Below are 20,902 nucleotides of genomic sequence, written 5' to 3'. Positions count from 1 at the left end.
GGGATGTTGCCTACATTGCATACATTGACATTGTTAGCAGTTAAGTATTCAAGTAGGCACTCACCCCTGTTATTTACATCCGTGCTACCTCAAATCGTGTGGTAGGCATTGGCATCGCAGCCGATTAGGAACGGCACGTTGATGGCCCTGTAGTACCACACGAGAGCGGCAACCTCAGATGGCTGTATGTCGTCCTTGTCACTCGGGAAGTATGCGGACGCCACGACCAGGTCCTGATTCCCCGTAGTTGGTACTTCCAATTTGACAGTGACGATATCGCACTGAATGAATTCTGTAGTGGGAGAAAATTGGAAACCCAAGGTGGATGAATGCAGCTGTTAGCTGTTGGTTTACGAACCTTCGACCAAGGACACTGGAAGCGCCCTTCGCATAATGAACGTTCGCTTGAACGCAGCAAAGGCTGCCCTATATTACTGGTTTGCCGTCTTTGGTAGAGTTGTTAGACTCAGAACTTGACGGACGGCTGCTAGTAGCGTGAACGTCTTCTTGATTTGCCGGCTTTCCTGGCGCAGAGTCCCCTAATCGGCAGTTGGCCGCTCCAGGGCCAACCTGTCGCATACGAGCCTAGCCGAACATGTAGTTCAGCATGAAGCCCTGCTTGAAAATCAGGCTAGCAGGCAGAGGGTCTATCTCCAACGTAAGTTCAATGGTGTTCCCTGTCACACTGCGACGAAGTACTCGCCACGTTTGTGTAGAGAAGCCGTCGTTCTGATTTTGGAGCAAACAGAGGATCCTCTCGCTTGAGGTATCCACACTGCTCAAAAAATACCCTATGAACATAAGGGACCTCGGAAGGTCCTTCATGATGTATGTTCGTAGCAGCGCTTTATCCCATAGCTTGAGGGATGGTACCGTAGTCTCCATCCATCTTACTGTTTCCACGTCGGCACACACCAGCAGGTAGCCGTTCGTGAGCTGACAACTCTTGAACTTTAGCCGTATGGCTGGAGAATCCTATTCCGCAATGCAGTTCAGGATTTCGTTGTGAATAGCCGTAAGCTGATTCTCAGCAAGTATAGTGAATGGGTAATCACTTGCCGTGATTGCGATGTTGGAGGCATCTACCATCTCTCTACACGAAACACTATGAAGTTTGGGCGCAGACGACCTTTCATTTTTGCGCAATCTAGGTGGTTTAGTACTAGTGCCCTATGCGCTGGTGTTAGATGACAACAGTCATAAGGGCCAGTTTCCTGGACTCTTCCGATGTGTATCCCTTGCTGAGATACAGCTTGTGCCGCCTTTTCAATACACTGGAGAGCCGCTTGAGACCAACACGAGACGACGTTGGTGACCCATCGTCTGGTCACGTCTCCGGATCGGGGAGATTAGCCGCTAGACTTTCCACACTCTCTTTTGGCGATCAGCGAAGAGATTGAAAATCCTCCATACAGCGAGTCACTGTCGAGGTTGAAGATGTCCTCCAGCTCTTCCTCCTTCGTTTGACTAATTGCGCGCGATTCCGTCCTCTGATTCCATTGGTTCTGGCTTTAGAAGGCAGCCGGTGCCTAGAAGTGAACTTTTTATTTTGTTCTCCATACAGCTGAGGAGAAAGAAAAGTCCGCGACATCAGAGCCCCTCATGATGCGGTAAGGGCAGAATACTGTGAAGAGCGCCCTGGTACTCCACAGGCTCCGTTTGCGGTTGAGTATTTGTAGAATCCTCCTCGCACCATTTATCCCTCGGCATGGGTCGCATGACACCTTGCACCTTGGTTTTATCCATTCACGTTTTGCGTTATAGCCTTGGATAACAGGTATAAAAAATAATCAGAGGGGTTGTGTACAAGACACGACCGCATATATAGGTGACGCAGGACTACGTAAGTCTCTTTGTAGTGATAGTAGCATGTATTCATGCTTGTAATTATTCGATTCTTCATATATACATGCTATACGCAACATTTATACATGCTACATGCGTTGTATGTAACATTTATCAAAGTAGTAACATTGCATACGTTCAATTCTCGAAAGATTGTGCATTTGAAAACAATTCAACGAAATCAAGCACACAAACTATTGCTGTTACCTTACTGAAATTAAAGATTGTTTGTATTACCCATGGTTCCCCACGTTGAAGGGATTTTACCAATTCTATCCTATTTTATCAACAGCACATCTTTTCACTACACTTCTAATGAATCGGCAAGCATGCGTTTTCATACAGAGTCGTATTATAACCGAACACTACAGCTGCAGCACAGTTTTCCAACACGGATATCAAATTCACCGAGGTTTAATCGTCTCGCAGTAAAGAATTTGCGATCTGTTGGGACAATGAACTTATGTCATTTTTTCTGGCACACTTCCCTAACACAGACATCAAATTGGACTAGGTTTAATCGCGTTCGTAAGAAATTTGTTGGCACGAGGGGGCTTTGTCACTCTTTCTGGCGTACTTCCCAAGCAAGGACATCAAAATGGTCTAGGTTGAACCGCGGTGTTAAGAAATCTTGTTGAAATGATGGAGCTTTGTCACTTGTTTTGGCTTACTTCCCAAGCACAGATATCAACTTGGTATAGGTTTAGATCATCGTAAAGAATCTTCCAACCAATCACGAAGCGAGAATTCTAGTAAAACATAGGTTCATTAGTTCCAATTTTTCAATAGTTCAACATCAAGAATCCATATTTTTCTTCATTTGTGTCAATTCTTAGAAGATTTTCTGATCGATTGGTGTAAGAATATTGAAAATCGATCAGAAAACCGCTGAGCTATTAGTGCTCGAAACATTTCATTTTTCATGACGCTCGCATTTTTCGATTTTTTAGAATGACACCCTATCTCAAAACTTGCCGTAAGACGTAGTCCTACGTCAAAACCATCCTCCTTTTAGGGGCTTTGGACCCTCTGCTCTGGATGCTAGTATTTTTAGATTCATTCGAACCTGTTCCTATCGAGATCCGTCATTTGCAGGCGGAGAGTTTATACTGAGCATTCGCATGAGTGTCTCTTTACCTGTCTGCATACGACCCTAGATTCAACGAAGTCCTACCGTCCGGTAGCAACAGAAATTCGTGAATGTAGGTGAATGTGCAACCGCCCACTTAGCTTCGAGGTACGATGCTGGTCTAACAAGCCAGTCGTCGTATGTTCGAATCTCGGCTAGGCGGTGCTTGTTTGATAGAATCTGTAGGATCGTTACACTTGCCCCGTAATTTTCCTGTACTCTAAACAGTCTGTCGTTTGCTTCTTGTGATCGGCGGTTTTCGGCGAAAATAAATTCAAATTCAAGTACCAGTCTGTCCGTACGTTTCGAGCTACTTACTGGCTTTCACTCATCATCTGCGGACACTAAAAACGATGTATTTAACAAATTACACATATTACAAATTAAATTTAAATTTAGACTTACACATTTTGCATCTTAACACTACACACTCTATCTCTTTACAAACACATAATACATAAACTATCTTCTGTTTTGCTCTTTCCCAAGTTTTTGTATCACAGGGTTGTAGGCGGTTTTGAAAGCTACAGAGCAGGCTTGGCATACACTTTTCGCTTTGATTTTGCTCTTTTGGTTACTGCTCCTCAGCCAAGCAGAATTTGAAAAAGTGGTGTATGGGGCATTTGTAGAGCTAGTAAGTATCTATAATATTGCTGAAGAAAGTGAAGTTTTATCTTCCATTTCCATTAAGAACTCCAAGACCATTAAGAATAATAGTCTCAACTATCGGAACGGCGACGTACAGAATTGCAAAATATCTGTCTAATATCCTGAATCATATTGTGGGAAAAACGCCGCATCATATAACAAACAGTTTCGAATTTGTGAACGATATACGTGAACAAAATTTGCAGCCAAATACCATTCTGTTTTCCTTGGACGTAGTTTCTCTTTTCACAAACGTGCCTGTGGACTTCGCGCTGGAATCAGTTGATCAACGATGGAATGAAATAGAGCAGCATACTTGTATCGAAAAATGTAGTTTTATGGAAATGCTAAAAGTGGTACTGGAATCAACCTTTTTCCAGTACAATGGTGGATTTTTCCGGCAAAAATTTGGAATTCCATTGGGTTCACCTCTTTCTCCGGTAGTCCGGTAGGCAAACATTGTGCTGGAACGTATAGAACAGGCGGCCTTGGAAAAACTAGAACAACGTGGAGTAAACCCTGTTTTCTGTATGCGCTATGTAGATGACTGTATAATGGGCGTCGAAGCTGAACATGTGGACGAGATCCTTGGCGTCTTCAATAGTTTCCACCAGAGAATGTAGTTCACCGTCGAGTTGGAGATGAATGAACAGTTGAAATTCCTAGACAACATCCTACGAAGACATGAAGGGAAAATAACAACAGAGTGGTCGCCGAAAGATCCGAATAGTAGATATTTGGATTACAACTCAGTCAGTCCGTTTTGTCATAAGAAAAATACTGCAGTTGCTTTAGTTGACAGTGCCTTAAAGTTAACAGATGCTAATTTCAGACCAAAAACATTACTAACAGTTAAATCTATGTTATTTAAAAATAATTATCCTAGATATTTTGTACAAGAGATTATAAAACAAAGATTACATAGAATGTACAACACGCTAGAGATACTTACTTACTTATGTGTCCATGTCCGCCGGTCCGGCAGAACAAAGGGATGAAATCAGAGATCTCCACTGCTGACGGTTACCCGCCATGGCTTTTACCTGTCGCCAGGACAGGTTCTCGTCTACAGCCCGGATGTCGTTGGCTAAGCTCCGTCTCCATGAGCCTCTGGGTCTGCCTCTTCTACGCTGTCCTTGTGGATTCCAGTCGAGTGCTGCTCTGCAAACCTCGTTCGCTCCTTTCCTCAAGGTGTGTCCGATCCACTTCCACCTACGCTCACGAATTTCTGTGGCTATCGGCCGTTGATGACACCGACGATGGAGTTCCTCATTGGATATCCAATTATCAGGCCACCAGGCACGAATAATATATCGCAGGCACCGGTTAATGAATACCTGCAGTTTTTGTGTTGTCTCCGCTGAGACGCACCACGTTTCGCAGGCATACAGCAGTACGGATTTAACGTTTGAATTAAAGATTCGGGTTTTCGTACGTAGAGTGATCTGGTTTGAGCGCCAAATGTTTCGCAGACCTGCAAAGGCACCCCTGGCCTTCCTGATCCGTGTGGCTATATCAGTCTTGGTACCACCATCGGGCGTTGTTTGGCTACCAAGATATTGAAAGACGGCTACCTGCTCAACTTGTTGTCCCGCTACTGTAAAGTTGGTGGAATTGTCAGTGTTCACTACCATAGACTTAGTTTTCGCTACATTGACTGTGAGACCTGCTGCTTGGGAGCTCTCGGAGAGGTCGTCTAACTTGCTCTGCATATCGTTTCGGCGTTGTGCGAGCAAGACAATGTCGTCGGCTAGGTCGAGGTCATTTAGCTGCTCCATCGTTAGAGGATTCCAAGGCAATCCTCGATTTGGTCTACTGTCAATTGCTCCAACTAATATCTCATCCATAACGATAAGAAACAGAAGCGGTGATAAAATGCAGCCCTGTCTCACGCCAGCAGTAACCCTTATGGGGTCGGACAAGACGCTGTCGTGCAAAACCTTGCACGAGAACGCCTCGTACTGAGCCTCGATGAGATGGACTAGCTTATCTGGAACTCCTCTACGCCTAAGTGCGCCCCAGATGTTTTCGTGATTGAGTCGGTCGAACGCCTTTTCGAAGTCAACGAACACCAGCAGAAGAGAGTCCTGGAATTCCTTGATCTGCTCCAATATAATGCGGAGCGTTGTGATATGGTCTACACATGATCGGCCAGCACGGAATCCAGCTTGCTGCCGCCGGAGAGTAGCGTCGATCTTCTCCTGGATCCGGTTGAGGATTACCTTACAGAGTACTTTGAGAGTAATACAGAGCAACGTGATGCCACGCCAGTTACCGCATTCCGTTAGGTCTCCTTTCTTAGGGACTTTGACCAATATGCCCTGCATCCAGTCCACCGGAAAAGTTGCGGTTTCCCAAATATTGCTGAAAAGCTGATGCATCATCTGGGCTGACAAAGATGGGTCAGCTTTGAGCATTTCGGCTGAAATACGATCTATCCCTGGCGCTCTATTGGATTTCATACTCTTGATGGCTGCTACAATTTCATCCAGCGATGGCGCCTCCGAGTTCACGCGATTTATTCGACGAACTGTAGGCGTCGTATGCTGCTGGTTTTGTTGGTCTCTGACACTTGAAACTCGGAAGAGTTGTTCAAAATGTTCAGTCCATTGCTTAAGCTGTTCTGTACGGTCAGTCAATAACTGACCAGCTCTGTCCTTTAGCGGCATCTTTGTATTCATCCTGGCACCACTAAGGCGGCGAGAAATATCGTACAACAAACGGATATCACCATTGGCGGCGGCGGTTTCTCCTTGTTCGGCTATGAAGTTAGTCCAGGCTCTCTTGTCCCGCCTACAAGCACGTTTAACAGCCCTCTCCAGTTCGGCATATCGTTGACGGGCAGCTGTCTTAGCCGATCTGGTCCGCGCTCGCTCAATGCCGGCTTTCGCCTCTCTCCGCTCGTCGATCTTCCTCCAAGTTTCATCCGAAATCCACTCCCTCCGCCCACTGCGCGCTTTACCGAGGGTTTCATCACTGGTCGTGATGAAGGCGTTCTTGATGCCGGTCCATTGCTCTTCGACGGTTCCATCAGATGGCAACTCCGAGGCTCGAGATTCAAGTTGTTCAACAAAGGCCCTTTTCACCCTTTTCAGGATTCTCCAATCGGCGGACGTCGTAGCGGCACCCAACTTTCTCCTCCCGTCGTTGGACACGTGCGACGCGCAGACGTATCTCAGCGATAACAAGATGATGGTCGGATGCAATGTCAGCGCTGCGTTTGTTGCGTACATCAAGAAGGCTCCTTCTCCATTTCCGGCTGATGCAGATGTGGTCAATTTGTTTTTCTGTTCGGCCGTCGCGGGAAACCCACGTGACTTTATGTACTGGTCTATGGGGGAAGAGCGATCCACCAATGACCATGTCGTTATTACCACAGAATTCTGTAAACAGCTCCCCGTTTTCGCTCATCTCTCCTAGGCCATGGCGTCCCATGACGCGTTCAAGGTCCGCGTTGTTTGAGCCAATCTTCGCGTTGAAGTCGCCCATGTGAATTTGGATGTCCCCCTTCGGAATTTTCTCAACCACACTGTTCAGCTGGCTGTAAAAGCTCTCTTTCTCCTGCAGGTCGGCAGCATCTGTTGGCGCATAGCACTGGATTGCCGTAAGGTTCCTAACCCGTGTTCTAAATCTGGCAACGATTATTCGCTCATTTATTGGTTCCCACTTCATCAGGGCCGCATGTGCTTCTGGGCTCAGTAGGAATCCAACTCCTCTTTCTCGAGTAGCATTTTCACCTCGTATGCCAGAGTAGAGCAAGACTTGCCCGGTTGATGTCCTGTGTTCGCCAGTACCCGGCCAGCGGACCTCGCTCAGCCCCAGGATTTCAAGCTTCAGGCGGCTAGCTTCCCTTGCAAGTTGAGCCAGCTTGCCCTGCTGAGCAAGGGTCAGTATATTCCATGTTCCGATTCGTGTCCGTGTTTTCATGCTATAGGTCGTTGCCAATAATCTGGAGAGATTTCTTCTTTCATTTTCATTAACTTTTTGTGTGTTCTGGTACAGTAGGCTGTTAACCTAAGGTCCTTATCCCGCTGATGGGGCTGCCATCTTAATGTGGGCGGGAGCCACTGTGCCCCCTTTCCTGTTAGCATACGACAACCGAAGTTGCGTACCAAAGCCGGCACCTCGTGGAGGTAGGAATAGGAGTTAATGAACAGAGGTTATGAAATGCACATGTTCACCCTTTGCCTGCCACGCTAGAGGTACCGACCAAAGAAACAACTAAACAATTTGTAACAATTCCCTATGTTGCCTATGTGAGGACAACATCGTAAACAAACCAATTGACTTCGCAGCTTTCAAAACCGCCTACAACCCTGTGATACAAAAACTTGGGAGAGAGTAAAACAGAAGATAGTTTATGTATTATGTGTTTGTAAAGAGATAGAGTGTGTAGTGTTAAGACGCAAAATGTGTAAATCTGAATTTAAATTTAATTTGTAATATGTGTAATTTGTTAAATACATCGTTTTTAGTGTCCGCAGATGATGAGTGAAAGCCAGTAAGTAGCTCGAAACGTACGGACAGACTGGCACTTGAATTTGAATTTAGTTTCGCCGAAAACCGCCGATCACAAGAAGCAAACAATTTGAATTGCGGCGGTCAACTCAATGGAAAAACAGTCTGTCGATAAAGAAGGGTAATGTCTAATGACGGTTTAAGCCCACGACTTTGCTTTTTAGGTGAATGTGCATCGGACACACCTTGAGGAAAGGAGCGATCGAGATCTGCAGAAAAGCAGTCGACTGGAATTCGCATGGATAGATTAGAAAAGGTCCAGAAGCTCATGGCGACGCAGCTTAACCGATGACATTCGGGCTGTAGACGAGAACCTGTCCTGACCACAGGTAAAAGCTATGGCGGGTAACCGTCGGCAGTGGAAATCACGTAATTCATCTCTTTTTTCGGCCGGACCGGCGTACATGGTCACATAAGTAAGCAAGTTCTTTTCTTTGAATCTAAAAAATTTTCTATTTCGTTCGGGGTATATTAGGCCGTATGAATAAAACAGTTTACTTTGCTTTTCCCGTTTAAATCGTATGGAAGCATTTGCTCTAACTCTTTTATTCATACGACCTATTGAGTCCTTTGCGAGTATGTTGAGGAGAGCGGTTTGCCTCTTCCTAGAATTTTCTTTTAAGGCATAAGAGCATCAAGGAGATCGTCAGAGACATCTTCATCAGTTGGCAAAAAGGTACAGATGTTTTTGTAGGTCAATTACTCAGCTTTCGTGTGGCTTTCTGTTTACCAGCACTGGGAGCAAAAGAGTGCTTTGAGGAAATGCTCAATATTTTCCTCGCACTGTTTGTACGTGGGACATACCAAAGCCGTGTGGAATTCTCTTGTAATAAGTATACTGCTTCTCCGCATTTGCTGTAGCACGCCTTACTGTAATAGTAGGCGGCTGTATAATCCGAGCATTTACAGTTTTGGCAGTTCATAACCCGCGATACGAACAAACATACAACATACATCTTGTGGGCCTTGTAGCCGTAAGGCTACCGAGTCTGCCTTGACAAGCGATTGGTCGTGGGTTGGAATCAAGCCATTCGATGTTAAGTGACTTTGGCATGGGTTTATTCTCAGGGTCCTCTACATCCTTCCTACTGTATTCTGCATTTACTAACAATGACAGCCTCTTGCCAGGGCAAGTTATAAGAATGATACTTGTTCGAGGTGCGAATGAAGCCTGTTGTCCAAGGACAAATTATAACTAGTCTCCACACTTCCTGACTCTAAAGCTAGATTGGTTGAGAAGTAGGGCGAAGCGTAGAAGGAAAAAAGGGGGTGAAAAACACCGACACTTTAACCTTCCGTTACTCACGCCAACTTTTGTAACACGGATACTCGCGCGTTGTATTTTGTACAACACTTTTTATCTCGGAATATCTCGGAGTCCTGGCTATATAGAAAACTAGTATCTTCAGCAAAGTTAATCAGTAGCCCAATACCTTTCCTTTGGGGGATAATATTTTATAAGTTTGTCGCCAGACGGCGCTCAAATGCGCTGTAAATTGTATATCCTACAATTGCAGCCATATACAGGTTGTTGCATTAGGAAAGATCATTTTATCATTCCTAAATGATGTAATATTCTACTGAATAGATTTTTTTCTAGTAGTTATCATGTTTCAGGATCAATTCAATCAGGAAGCCTTCTGTTAGTGTAGCGCCTTGGTAATTCTGATGATATCCATACTGTAAGCGCCTTTTACTGTAGCGCCTTGGTAATTCTAAAGAAATTCTCACTGAAAGCACTTTGCATTGATTGTTGATATAACAGCTGTTAACGCCCTCAAACTCATGACGTTTGACAGGAGGCAAGATCAATCAGGAAGCATTGATAAATCATTACGATAGACCTTGCTAAATTCATCTAAAAACACAGACTGCGGGAACTGGGTAGTCGCCGACTACCAGCGACTACCCTCCATCACACCTCTGGTTGTGGTAGTACCAATAGTTGCGCTACTATTCATTATTAATGCATATTTTCGTCACCGTAGCATTTTAGATAAAACAATTACGTTCATTAGATAAAACAGGTTTTTTGGTGTTGGTAGTTAGACTACACCATTTAAAATTAAAGTATTATATACTAAAATGCCAATTTTCCAAAATCTAACACAACTATACGCGCAGTTGGAGTGCACAACTATAGGCGCTCATTTCTATAGTTTTGCAACGATGTTTTTTCACTTAGCATCCTAGCAATGTATATGGAATAACACAATTAAAGGAACACCAAACTTAATTAAGGAAACATTAGCGCGACTGTTGGTACAATATAATTGAATCGGAAAATTCATTTTTTCTTTATAAAGCTTCTCGAACAACGAAAACAATTGTCTTGCCTTGTGACAAATACCTTGTATTTGATAAATTTATCAAATTAATCAACACAATCAGCACATGAATACATCAATAAACAAGAAATATGAAGTTATATTGTGCTTAGTGGCGCGAGTAATGGAGCATCTACCCTAAGTATATCCCAAAATTCTTATTTAAAAATAGGCCCGCTCAAGATCAGAATTCGACTAGGTCCACTCAAGATCATTCACCCTACCACTTTTTACATGGTGAATATATTATCAGGATTGTGTGAAATTGCCTGTTCGAGAGTTATCGATGGAAAAAGCTTTCCATTCTTTTCTGAAACAGTTAAACTGAGTTAAAATGTGCTGTACCATACATACCCAACGTATCCGCATCATTCATAACATAAACAAACATTACACAGCACAAAACGGAACAGGCAAACGACCGAAACACATAGCGCACTCCGTAGGCAAGTGCATGCAATTCACAAAGCGAACGCATTTCGCTGAATTGGCTTTACTCGCTGTTGGTGGCCAGTGGTGTGTGCTCGGCGTACAGCAAAGATTCAAATTACAAGTTACAACCAAGCATATCGAATACAGAACATTCCCATACTATCCCGGTAGTCTATCTCTTTTTAGCTGTAAGAACCTATTAGAAAAAGCCAACTATCGATCTGCATTATCGATTACCGTGGACCCCCGTTCGTTTGACCGTTTTTAATCTGAACACTTTTTAATTTGAACCCCGCTGGTTTGCACGATGTGCAAATTAAAAATGGTTCAAATGTCATTCTCAACATGGCATCATTTGCCTTCGCAGACAATGCACATAAACACGATTTGTTTGTACTGATCTAGCGTTTTCAATCATAGTTTAATCAGTTTCACATTTTGTTTCCCAACGATAACGATAGAAATCCGATCGGAGAATAACATATTCGCTGCTTGCAACTACCAACTAAACGAGACTAAATCAAACCACCAAAACAATAACAAAGAGCAGGGCGGTAAATTCATATAAATTTCAGCATATTTAGGGTTGCTAGTTGTTCAAATTAAAAACAAACCCCGTTAGTTTGCATGAGGAATCGTTCAAACGAACGGGGGTCCACTGTATATTGAGGCACAAAATGCATATAAAAAGAATTGTATTGTTAATTGTTTGAATAAAGCAGCCATTCTAAATAGGAACTCTGAGTTGTCAACGCGACCCCATCTGGGCCATTGATGAACAGTTCCCTTTAGGTAACCCCACAGCCAGTTGGTTGATACGGGTCACTACCTGGCTAGGTTACCTGTTTATGTTCGATAAGTCCGCGCTGACGGTGGATGTACGGAACATAAGTGTAAACCATTCGCGACGTAAGTAAAAGTGTCAAAACCCCACACTGCATTCCGAAAATAGTTTTGTTGGGAAGCAAACTAAATTTTATTTGTTGGTGTGCTTTTGGAAATTGGGTTTGTAGCCAGCACAGTATTTCCAAGTAACTTAGTTTCTAATTTTGTTCGAAAGCATAAATGAATCATTTAGGTACACCCAAAACTTGAAACTATTACTTTAAAAGGAATAACGAAAAATTCTTCTTTTAGTAACAACTTTGTTACTTAAAGAGTAATAGCGTTCGTCGCCGGTTGAATAATAACATATACTAACAGTGCTTAAAATTATCAGTTGATACTCATAAATTTGAATATCAACTCGCTCCCTATGTAGCTGATATTTATCAGTATGAAAATCAATATCAATATCCAGTCACGATATTATTGGAACAGATAATCATTATTCCATCTCTAAAACTGAATATCATATATCAGTACCTCAGTACCAACGAATTCGGAAGGAAAAATGCTACTCAGTATCAAAAATGTCAGTTACATCTCGAGGTGTTGATATTTTCACTAAGCGTTGTTTTCACCGTAAACGTTTGATTTCAACGCAAACCGCACAAACAGTTATCTCAACTTTAAAGTAAATTGTCATCACAAAGCCTACTGCAATCTGTTGCGTCCCAATCCACTAGAATATAAATATTCAGTGCAAGACGCTGAAACTGATATTCATATTCACTGCCATGGAACTGAAAATGATCTAAAAATAAAAAAAATAAGAAAACTTATCCAATTTAATTCTACTATGTGTATTTTATTCAATGACAGATACGTATTTCGCCTACGACTTGCAGGCTTTCTCAGTGTCTGTTTTCGAACTCTAGTTCGTTGTCTAGTTCGAAAACAGACACTGAGGAAGCCTGCAAGTCGTAGGCGAAATACGTATCTGTCATTGAATAAAATACACATACTAGAAATAAATTGGATAAGTTTTCTTATTTTTTATTTTTAGGTTTCGTATTCTACTAAGACGCTCCAAAAACTTCAGTCACTGAAAATGATATTCAGCTCTGACTTTTTTTGTAACGCATTATGAATTTTTCGAAACGAATATACAGCAACATCGAAACTCAGCGACTTGGTTTGTCAATGAATTTTTGTTCCAATCAGTTGACGATCAGATCCCGTACTGTTAAGACGTGCTTAGATCGAAAGCTTTCATTTAATTTGAGTTATAAGCACTGCTGTGCTATTGTTTATTATAGTATTGAACCTGGAACAATGAGTGAATAATGGACGGATTGGTGAAGAATACTTTAATGTTCAAGTTCCCCGAAGGAGCTCCAGGACCATCACTGGTGGAAATTGCTCGATTTGTAAAGGAATTTGATGCTGACAAAACAACGATGGATAGCAGCTACAAGATCACGGAAGATCGGTGCATTTGCATCAAGTTCACGAACGAACTTGCAATGAAGGAAGCCCTCTTGCAGAACCGCGAAACGTTGACCTTTCATTACTCGACTGGAAAAACAGTGGATGTTAAAATGACGATTGCTGGCGGATGCGTCAAGTATGTCCGCATCTTCGATTTGCCACCAGAAATTCCCGATATGGAAATCGCTGCAGTTATTGGTAAATATGGAACCGTTCGAAGATTGATACGAGAAAAATTCCCTGCCTATCTGGAACTCGATATGTACACTGTTGTGAGAGGAGCCTATGTTGAAATTAAGAAAGAAATTCCCGCTACACTCTTCTTTCTTAATCGGAGAGGTCGAGTATACTATGACGGATTAAAGTATAAATGCTTTCTATGCAAGGAAGAAGGCCATCTAAAAGCAGATTGCCCTCGCAGTCCATCGAAAACACACGAAACACCAGTAACGGAGCTAAGCTGCAGCTCAAAAGCGACCAATGCAACTTACGCTAGTGTTCTAAAAAATATGGCGGAGCCTCAACCGAGCAAAATGACTGTTTTGCGACCGAGCAACACGGAGACAAACGATACTGAGGGCACGGTGGATGTGAACGCAAAAAGCCTTTCACGTTCTACCTTGACCCCTCAGGACAATCAGGAGTGCGAGGAAAAAGGAAACTCTGACATGGACTTCGAGGATACCGTGTCCCAAACTGACTCTAACCAAGCGATGAAAAGGCAGCATGTTGGATCATCAACCGAGGGAACAGATGAAGATGAGACCGTTTCGACGAGACAACGAAAGCAGAAAAAGGACGACGTTCTGAAGGTTATTGCTTCAACTTCAACAGACCGCAAAAGTCGCAGCAGGCAGAGGAACCAAAAACAATAAGGTTTAGTGTCTTTGAATCGCAGTCATATTCACGGTCACTCGATCCTCTACTCTCGTGGAAAAACAATAGAAACTATAGGTTACGAATAAGTATAATGCTGTAGCTATTGTCTACTCTTTTGGCTATTGTCTGGATCAATTGACATTGTTGACCTATGAAAGCCTTATTAGCTTATCATTACGATAGAATTTTTGTTTTTGGATCTGAAATTGCCTTTAATCAGTTAAAGTCGAGAACATGAATTTTGTGCGAAAAGTCGCAACGATCAATGTAAATGCTATGATGGTTTCCGCTTAAAAGTCACTCTTGAAAGAATTTTTGTTAAATAATGACTTGGACGTAGTATTCTTACAAGAAGTACTCTTCGATGATTTCTCGTTCATCCCATCCCATCGTGCTCTGGTTAATATCAGTCAAACGAGTCAGTACGGCCATTTTGGTTCGAAAATCCCTCGACGTTCGTGATTTTATTTTGGATCCGAGCGGGAGAATAATATCTGCTGTTATAGAGAACATTAATTTTATTAATATTTACGGACACGCTGGTTCACAGTATAGAGCTGAACGAGATAACCTTTTCGAAAGTCAATTAGCTTTGCATATTTGCAAACCAGAAATTATTGGAACCATAGTAGGAGGGGATTTCAACTGCATTTTAGAGCCTGATGATTGTAGAGGAAGTTTTAAAAACATATCGCGTGGCTTGAAAGCTTTCGTTAACTCGTTTGACCTGAAAGATATCGAAATTTTTATAAGAAATAACAAGAGACAATTCACGTTTCATAGAAACGAGTCAGCTTCACGCATAGATCGTTTTTATGCTTCAAGGGCAATTGTAGACAAAATAAGTAAACTTGAAACAAAATCAGTTCCGTTCTCTGATCATCATGCAATAGTATTTAGCTATAAAATCGACCCTTCCAATAAACTACCTGCGGTAGGTAGAGGTTATTGGAAAATCAATGACTCGCTTTTACTTGACGATAACGTTACAGCTGATTTTCAAAAAGTATATGAAACTTTGCAAAATAGAAACAAATACACATGCAACTTCGCAGAGTGGTGGTGTTATGACGTAAAATATAAAATTAAACAGTTTTATAAGGAAAGATCGTACAGTATGAACCAAGCTCGTAAATTTCAGAAAACAGTATGGTATAGTAAGTTAGAAGAGTTAACAGAGAGACAAAGCAAAGGTGAAAAAGTTGACGATGAGCTAGCTATTGTTAAATCAAATATCATTGATGCAGAAAGCCAAAGGCTCAGGAGCTACGGCACTCGATTTAATCCTAGTACTTTGGATTCTAGGTTTCTAGAATCCTAAAAAATCAGCAAAATTCTGGTAAAATGTGTCTCAAAGATGAAGAAGGTAATCTCTGTAATTATATGGATACAAAAAACATTGTTTTCAAACACTACCAGCAACTTTTTACAAAAAACTCTCGCTGTGATAATAATTTAATATCAATGGTAAATATGTTAAATAAGTCGCTTAGTAACAACGCAAAACAAAACCTAATACAGTTAATCACAGAAGAGGAACTGCTAGCTACAATTCGCGGTTCCACTGCGAAAAAGTCTCCAGGACCAGACGGACTAACATATGAGTTTTACAAAACTCACTTTGGTGTACTTAACCTTCCTAGTGCATTGGGGTCGTTTTCGACCCATCGGCATACTTACAAAGCTTGATACTCAGTAACGGTACGAGCTAGAGACTTGAAATTTTCTGACTTTTCCTAACTTTGGAAAATTAGCATTGTGGGGGAGTTTCAGCTTTCAGCGACATCTAGAAGAGCCACAGCAAAAAAAGTTACATATTATGCATTAAGGGTCGAAAACGACCCAAGTTTTGAAATTGCTCTCCTTCATCCATTTTCAATCCGAATTTCGTTTTCTTTACCTCGTTTGAAAGATATGGCCAAAAACTAGCACCCAAGGTATGTTGGGGAATATTTGTTGACTGATGGCCACTTCTGCGTCGGTTCCGGAACACCCACTACCAGGTCCCGGGGAACATTTTTATATTTTGAGATAATTCATTTTGCGGCACATCAAATCACATTGGCTTGATAAAATAAGACTAGTGGAAGTACAATGGGGACATTTTGGACCCGAATGACCACTTCCCCATCGGTTACGAAACATCCGGTACCTGGTTTTTGAGGCCATTTTTGAATTTTAGGATGATTTCTATTGCGGCACGTCAAATTTCATCTCATTGATAACATAAGACTATTGAAAGTATAATAAACACATGTTGAAGGCAAATGGCCACATCAGCATCGGTCCTGGAACATCCGGTACCCGGTTTTTGGGGACATTTTTGTATTTTAGGATAACTCATAATGCGACATATCAAATCACATCGGCTTGATAAAATAAGACTGATGGAAGTAAAACAATGTCATTTAGAAGCCAAATGGCCACTTTACCATCGGTACTGGGTCATCCGGTACCAGTTTCGGGGGACATTTTTGGCTTTTGAGATAATTCACCATGCGGCACCTCAAATCACATCGCGTTGATAAAATAACAACAATGGAAGTATAATGGGGCGTCAGTCGCGTATAATCCGGTATCCGGTATTTATAATGAACCGTAAAACGGGGTATCTCGGGGCAGAGGAATTACCCTGTAATCCAAAAATGTCCCCAAAACCCGGATACCGGATAGTCCGGAACCGATGGTGAAATGGTAATTTTGGCTCCAAAATTTTTCCATTGTACTTCCATTAGTGTTATTTCATCAAGCCAATGTGATTTGATGTGGCGCATGATGAATTATCCTATCCAAAAATGTTCTCATAAACCGTGCACCCGATGTTCCGGAACCGATGATGAAATGGCCATTTGTCTTCAAATGGTCCCCATAGCTCTTGTAACTGTTTTATTTGATCAAGGCGTTGTGATTTGATGTGCCGCAAGATGAATTATTTCATAATCCAAAAATATCCCGCGGAACCAGGTACCGGATGTTGCGGAACCGATAGTAAAATGGCCATTTGGCTTCTAAATGACCTTATTTTATTTTCATCAGTCTTATTTAATCAAGCCGATGTGATTTGATGTGTCGCAAGATGGGTTATCCTAAAATACAAAAATGGCCCCAAAACCCGGGTACCGGATGTTCCGGGACCAATGCTGATGTAACCATTTGCCTTCAAAATGTCTTTATTATACTTTCAATAGTCTTACGTTATCAAGCTGATGTAATTTGGCGTGTCGCAAGATAAATCATCCTAAAATTTAAAATTGCCCTCAAAAACCGGGTACCGGATGTTCCAGAACCAATGAGGAAATGGCCGCTTGGGTCCAAAATGTTCCCATTGTACTTCCATTAATCTTATTTTATCAAGCCAATGTGATTTGATGTGCCGCAAAATGAATTATCTCAAAATATAAAAATGTTCCCCGGGACCTGGTAGTGGGTGTTCCGGAACCGACGCAGAAGTGGCCATCAGTCAACAAATATTCCCCAACATACCTTGGGTGCTAGTTTTTGGCCATAGCTTTCAAACGAGGTAAAGAAAACGAAATTCGGATTAAAAATGGATGAATGACAGCAATTTCAAAACTTGGGTCGTTTTCGACCCTTAATGCATAATATGTAACTTTTTTCTAATGCATTAGGAAGGTTAAATACGACATGCTCAAACTTTTCAATGGATTCCTTTCTGGTAATTTGATCCCACTTGAAAATTTTGCTAATGGAATAATTGTACTCATCCCAAAAGTTGGAAACAAACATGAACTAGATAACTATAGACCTATCAGTCTTCTCAATACTGACTACAAGCTTTTGTGTAAAATTCTTGCAAACCGATTAGCAAACCACCTTAATGAACTGATAGGAGAGGAACAATCTGCCAGTTATCCCAACCGCTCTTGTATTGATAATTTGGATATCATTCGAACATTGGTTTTAAAAGCACAGCAATCAAAGCATTTTAAATTTGCACTGTTAAGTCTGGATCTACGGAAAGCGTTTGATATGGTGAACCATAGTCGCTTATGGGAAGTAATGCATAAATTCGATTTTCCCGGAACGTTTATTCACTGCATTCAAAATCTTTATCGAAATGCTTGGTCACAAGCGCTTGTGAATGGGTTTTTAACGCAATCCTTTAAAATAGAGCGTTCTGTTAGACAAGGATGCCCATTATCAATGATACTTTTTACAATGTACATCGAACCATTAATTAGGAAAATAGACCAAAACGTATCTGGAATCTTAATATGTAACCGTTTTGTTCGTGTACTTGCTTATGCTGATGATTTGACAGTAGTTATTCGAAATGATCGCGAACTAGATTGTTTAATGACACTTTTGACTGATTTCTATAAATATGCGGACATAGGCCTTAACTACAAAAAATCCGGATTTCTACGATTTAATTGCTGTCGATTGGGTCCTCAACTTTTACCAGAAAAGTCGCAGCTTAAAATTTTAGGTCTTCATGTGCTAACTGAGTATAATGCAATGGTCAATGCTAATTACGACCTTTTGATTCAAAATATAAATGCAGTAATTCAGTTACATGCAAGAAGAAAATTAAATTTAATTGAAAGAGTTTTTATGTTAAACACATACATGCTTTCAAAACTCTGGTATGTTGCACATATTATTTACCCGAATAATATTCACATAGCAAAGTTAAGAAAAATCACCGGTAATTTTCTTTGGGGGCCAAACAGAATATTTAAAATAGAGAGATCTCAATTGTATCTTGATCACCTGCAGGGAGGCTTAGGTCTTATTGATATAGAAAATCAATGCAAATCACTGTTCATAAGGAATATACTGTTTAAAAATGGAAAGCCAGTAAAACATTTTGTCATCGAATCTTCAAATTTGAACTTGAATCTCAACACTAAAAAATGTATTGAATTAGCGATACAGGTGAGCAAAGAAACAAGAATTACTACGAACAGGCAAATTTATAATTATCTGTTAGGTAAATTAAAAATACGAGTAAAAATGCAGGAAAAGTTCCCACAACTAGATTGGAACCAAATATGGGAAAACACCAGTCAAAATTTTTTAACAACATCGACTAGAGAAAAGCTATACGAGGTGTTTAACGATATCATACCAAACAAGATTAAAATGTTTAATTATTTAAATCAAGTAGACTTCCCCATTTGCGATATTTGTAATCAACCAGATAACAATATTCACAGGATTTTAAACTGTAAAAACTCAAAAATAATTTGGCAATGGGTAAAAGAAACAATCAAGAACAGAATGAAAATTATACTTGAGTCGCACCATTTACTGTTATATCGTAACATCACTAAACATAATTATCAATTGAAGGCAGCCTTATGGCTGACCGCTGAAGCTATGGCATATAACATAGTACATTTTAACAATGCAAGCCTATATCACTGCAGATGGAATAACAACAGATATATTCGTAGGAATTATGCATCATTTAAACTTACTTTGTATATGTAACTATACTATGTAATGTTTTCTACATATGTGTTAGGTTTTAAATAAAGAACGAATACTGTTTTATAATAAAAAAAAACTGTATGCGCCTGCGCTTTGATTTACTTTCATAGCATGACTGTTGGATAGCACTCAATACAAAAACACTGAATGTGAATGTGCGTTGTAAGTTGAATTTGCTAACCGTTACCGTTTGCATCGGGGGACTAGCAGCCCTATTCCTTCCTATAACAAATTACAGCAACCGCGGCACTATGAGATATCAGGCGGACAAAAATCAGAAAACTGACTTTCACTAATCCGCTTAATGAAATTTTCTATTGATAGCAAATACTTCAATTAAGAAAAACCCAAAATAGGAAGTCTGTAGTCGATGTTGTTTCTGAGATAGAGGCTGTCAAAGTTGAAAAACGATATGACATATACGCTTTTTGCCATTCAAACACGTTTACTTTCAAATCAATTTTTAAACACTATTTCCAAAATTAAATCTTATGTATTATATATCATTAGAAAGGTAATGAAATGAGCTTTCCGGAAAATAGATTGTTTAGACGACTAGAGGAGAAATTATAATAATTAAAAGCATGAGAAGCAGGAAAATATAAAAAAATAAGAGAATTTTCTGCTTTCTTAGTCGAGAACTTTTTTTCTCCAGATATCTCCAGGTTAATTCCTCCTTCTGGGTTAAGTCTCAGGTATATACTATCAACTTATGAAAGAATTACGTGCCACCATGCGCCACTCTGCGAAATATAGTGTTTTGAAAATTTCTAGTTACCATGAGAGATTTGAAGATTAAATATATTTCCAGCGAATAACACACACACACACACACACACACACACACACACACACACACACACACACACACACACACACACACACACACACACACACACATACACACACATACACACACACATACACACACATACACACACATACACACACATACACACACATACACACACATACACACACACATACACACACACACACACACACACACACACACACACACACACACACACACACACACACACACACACACACACACACACACACACACACACACACACACACACACACACACACACACACACACACACACACACACACACACACACACACACACACACACACACACACACACACACACACACACACACACACACACACACACACACACACACACACACACACACACACACACACACACACACACACACACACACACACACACACACACACACACACACACACACACACACACACACACACACACACACACACACACACACACACACACACACACACACACACACACACACACACACACACAAGCGCTAACACG

The 20,902-nt window shown here is 41.1% G+C and overlaps 1 protein-coding gene across 4 annotated transcripts in view; it reads left to right on the top strand.

Annotated features, from left to right (window-relative positions):
- Positions 1 to 20,902, top strand: part of LOC128732919 (syntaxin-binding protein 5) — a 1,693,445-nt gene that overhangs the window by 434,798 nt on the left and 1,237,745 nt on the right. The window contains exon 1 of one of the 4 annotated variants that reach the window (XM_053826375.1): positions 8,481 to 8,556. The exons of the other annotated variants lie outside the window; for them this stretch is intronic. The gene's annotated coding sequence lies outside the window, so the exon portion shown is untranslated. Of the gene's footprint in view, positions 1 to 8,480; positions 8,557 to 20,902 lie in introns of those variants that run through there. 4 annotated transcript variants of the gene reach the window in all.

The sequence above is a fragment of the Sabethes cyaneus genome, chromosome 1, assembly GCF_943734655.1.
Source record: "Sabethes cyaneus chromosome 1, idSabCyanKW18_F2, whole genome shotgun sequence".
NCBI classification, from domain to species: Eukaryota; Metazoa; Arthropoda; class Insecta; order Diptera; family Culicidae; genus Sabethes; species Sabethes cyaneus.
Note: the sequence above shows the minus strand (reverse complement) of the source record. Positions and strands in the feature narration are given on the sequence as shown.